General features: G+C 40.3%; 1 non-coding gene across 1 annotated transcript; it reads left to right on the top strand.

Annotated features, from left to right (window-relative positions):
• Positions 1-955: 955 nt before the first annotated feature.
• On the top strand, positions 956-1,027 carry trnae-uuc (transfer RNA glutamic acid (anticodon UUC)). Its single transcript has one exon. It is a non-coding gene; the product is annotated as a tRNA-Glu (tRNA).
• The last annotated feature ends 3,438 nt before the right edge of the window (positions 1,028-4,465 follow it).

Raw genomic sequence — 4,465 nt, 5'->3', positions numbered from 1 at the left:
TTTGTTTGTTTGTGTGTGTGTGTGTGTGTGTGTGTGTGTAGTTTTAAGCATAGCAAGGCACTTCAGGGTTGCCAGGTGGAGCCTTCCTGAAGACCCTGATACTGAAACAGCATTAAAAGCTGCAATGGCACTGTAGTTGTATTTATCTGCACTAATACAGCTTTGAACTATTGCACTCTTACATACAGTAAGTTTCTATGTACCGGTGTACATTTCTGTGTACCTTTAGTAACTAAAGGGATTCTATTCTAATATTACAAGTGCTAGAAGTGCTGAAACTCAAAACAGTGAAGAAACCAGTGGAGCTTAATGACTGGTCAGATGAAGAGAGTGAAGTGAGGAGTTTCCTTCAGTGTCTGCCATGTCCCAGCTGAGGTGAGTGTGAAGCTTTTATTGGTACTATAGGAGTTGTGTTTAACTTTGAAACTGATGGTGTCACAGCCATTTGTGGCCGAGAGTCTAGAAGAGCATAATTGGCTGTACTCTTAGGGAGAGAGGGAATGGCATACGCTCTCTCCCCTGTCAATTACAGAGACACCGTGCAATCAAGGGCGTCTATAAGTTCACGCGTCAGAAGGGGGAGGAAAAGACTATTTTCTGAGTACTTAGAATAACATTCCGTATTTTTTGGAGAACATTTTCTAGAGTGTTTTCATGTAGAGAGAGAAATGAGTGGCTAAAATGTCAGAAGCTTTAAGGAGACAAATGGGGAATACTATAACAGCTCTTTCCATGTGTTAGTGACACCAGCGTTCCCTCTTTTCCCAGATGGTAAAAAAGAGCCCTGACTCTTGCAAACTTCATTTTTTTGTAGAACAAAGAGAAAGATGAATAACTCGCTTTATGGCCTTTTTCCACTCATGCATACCAAGTCCAGTATGCATCCAAACACTGTCAGAATAGTAGGAGTGCAGACTTTGAAAAATGGTCTTCTCATGTAAACTCAGCAGCTTTGTCCCTGGTTGTCTAGTGGTTAGGATTCGGCGCTTTCACCGCCGCGGCCCGGGTTCGATTCCCGGTCAGGGAAAAACCTCTTTTTATGCTCATATAAAACGACAGATTCTGCATTAAAACATAAAGTTTGTGTGAGTTGGAGTTGAGCCGACAGCCTAAGGATGACTTTTTTTTTAAGTTTTAACTTCTACTCTACCAACTGAGTTATTGAAAGCGACATGCAAGTAATCCCACATGTCCAAACACCAGTATGTTGGCAAGAAACACAGCCAGTTTTGGATGTTTCAATTGTTAAGTTCATTTGACACAAAGAAGAAAGATCGCATTGTATAAGTTGTTCAGCTACAAACAGATATATCTTTTGATGACATTTGGAATCATACTGGACTTTGTGTACATGAATGGAGAAAGGCCATAAATGGTTAGAATAACATTCAGTGCTTTTGGAGAAAAGTTTCGAGAGTTTTGTCATGTAGTGAGAGAAATGAGTGGCTGAAATATCAGGCATTAAAAGTGCAATTTGCACTCAGGGAAAGAAAATTGCTTTCATGTGGACCGCATTGAGATATCGATCTGCCTGTGAAACAAAACACCTCTTAAGAGGCTAGATTTGTGCTCTCAAGCTGCGATGGTGGTTTTCTCATGGCTTCTAAAAGAAGAGGCTGTGGTCAGGGTGGAGTGAGTCTTTGATAACCAAGATTGTTGTTGTTTTGGCCTTCGAATAGACAATGGCATTACCCAGTGTCAGGTCTTTCTCAGTAAACTGCAGAGAATGATATAGAGGGCAAGAAATGGTCAAGCACAGTTTTATTGGGTGTGTGTCTATAAAAAACACTACAGCTCTCTGATACATTTTTGGTTCAAGATTTAATCATCATGCAAATGATTGTGATTAATGCTTTGTCTGTTTAATTCAAATATTATACTATAAACCTAATATTTTAATAGGGTTGGCAACTTTCTAGATCCGATTACTACATGTGTGTGAAGTACAGGTGCTGTAGCTATACGGTATACAATTGTCCACAGTAGCCTAATTATAATATATACAACCAAAAATCCATCTAAAATAAACACCAGAAACTGCTCAATAGGTAGGATAACAGCAGAACAATTGTCCCGCCGTATAAGCAAAATGAGAGCCTGCTAAGGCCGCCAAGAGGGTGCCAAAGACCATGTATTTATTTCTATTTGTTTTTTACCTATGTTATGTCAGTGGCAGCTCAGATTTCTGCGTAGGCCCCAAACAGGCTTGGGCCAGCCCTGGTATCACAGTGTCGTGCACTGGAAAACCATCAAGCCTGTTGACTATGCTACCAGTGTTGTTCATGTAACTGTGCAAATAAACTGCAAACACAATTACTTTTAGAAGTATCATCCAGTTTCTTTTCACAATTGCCAAAATGTAATGAATCACAGCCAGTGTTCTAAAACAGACCTGGAATGTATTCCTGGTTGATGTGCCCTGTTTCTAGTTCCAAAAAAAAAAAAAAAAAAAAAAATTGGTGGATGAATTTTCAATGAAAGTGCTTCACTCAGCAGCCATTAATGATTCTTATATCCAGTATGAATAAATTGAAATTCCTATCCTTGTATCAGGTGCAGCAATTATGTGTAACAATTGTGAAGCAAAAAAGCAATAGCAACATTTTAATATAACAATATAGGTAATATAGAACTTGATCTAATGATATTAATTAGGCTATGCAAATAACACAACTACTTCGGTAGCAGATCATTCATGCCTGTTGAATAGGCAGTTTTCTGCTTTGCAGATACTTGAAATCTTTTACTAATCTTTCCCCAAATCCAGTAGGAGCTGCCTTTTACATTAACATGCCAGGATACACGCTGACTGGATGTTTAATCTTTCTAATGGGTAAGCTATATTCTTATAGTCAAGAAAGATATTTTTTAATTATTAATCAGTTAAGGAAGTCAAGCTATTGCATTTTGCTGAGATGAAGGAATATTGCATAACCCTGTACTGGCCAAATAATTAGATTTGATGTTCTATTTTTTAGATTAATCCCATAACTGAATTATTCACATGGTTTTATAGCCATGGTTAATACTTGCTGTCAAAATGCTGAGGTTCGTAAGAACCTCTTTCCTTCATAAGGAAGCTTCCTGTTTTTGAAACAGGTAGTTTCAGCATACTAGCTCTTACTGCTCTCTATCTGTTTAACAAATGTTTTGTTGGATTTAACTACTTTCTACCTGGAAACTGGCAACTTCCATGGAAAACTATTTTATCATCACAAACTATATCTAAGGAACTACCACAAACATAAGTAATGTTAACATTTTGCTTTTTCATCATGACTTATGTTCTGCTTCAGAGCACTGAATGCAGCATGTTTATTCTTCGTCATTAGTGGCAGTTTTATCTGTGAGAAGTGTAGATGAATTGCTAGTCTGACAGACAGTACGCATCCAGACAGCAAGGCGAAAGGGTGACGTTACGGCAAAGTAGACGAGCTTCCACCAGCTCATGGGACCACTACACATCCCCAACATTAAGTAACAAAATCCCAGAGACCTTCTGCCTGTACTGGCCAGACTTCAGATCAGAAGGTGAGAGAATACAGTCATGTGTTGTGTGGCTCAGATTGTTCACACAGTTAGTAACAGTCCAAACACTTTAATTATACTGTACAGCATGAGACCTGGAAATGTGTGTCTGTGTTTTTGTGTGTGTGTGTGTGTGTGTCTTCTCCCCAGGCTGAGCTCCAGCTTTGTACTGTCCATCATCAGAGAGATCTATCAGACTGGCTCTGCTCACTGTGTGTCCAGCTTGTTGAATTCAGCAGAGAACTGCATCAACCTGAACAGCAGAGAGCTGGACTCTGTCCACTGTGCTGCCCTGCGCTTCACCCTCCAGCACTGCACAGCAGTCTCTCTCAGCCTGCTTTTCACCTCCATACCAAAGGCGGAGCTGGAGAGCATTGAGCCACTGCTCTAACACGTCTCCCGTCTCAGGCTTGAACTTTTCTCACAATCAGAATTTTAACACAGAACTGGTCTGTTTAGGGAGTGTTATATAAACGTTTATGTACGTTTATGTGTTTTTCATGAGTTTCCTCAAAAGTCATTTTGTGCCAGCATCATTTAGGTTTTATTGAGACTCCTGTCAGGTAATCAGCAATATCCATGGATATTTACTTCAGAATAAAATTAAATTTAGGTGAAATATTTATATTAACCTGAAATTAACTGCCCTGCCACTGTCTGTGTGTGTTTTGTTTTCTCCGTGTTGACAGGCTGCTGTTGCTGAGGCTGCTCCACTGCTACAGTGTCTCTGAACTACAGCAGGGGGCAGCAGCAACAGATCTGCTCCTCGCTCTGCAGCACAGACTGGATTTCTCCTGCTGCTCTGCTCTGGACCTCACAGCAGACACACAGAAACACACACTGACTCTGAGCACTGAGGACTGCAGAGTCGTCTCCATGGTCATCCAGAGAGTGAGCTCTCACACACACACACACACAGCTCACTCTACACGGCTGT

The sequence above is a fragment of the Electrophorus electricus genome, unplaced genomic scaffold (genome assembly GCF_041902795.1).
Source record: "Electrophorus electricus isolate QZ-2024a unplaced genomic scaffold, ASM4190279v1 Scaffold73, whole genome shotgun sequence".
Lineage (NCBI taxonomy): Eukaryota > Metazoa > Chordata > Actinopteri > Gymnotiformes > Gymnotidae > Electrophorus > Electrophorus electricus.
Note: the sequence above shows the minus strand (reverse complement) of the source record. Positions and strands in the feature narration are given on the sequence as shown.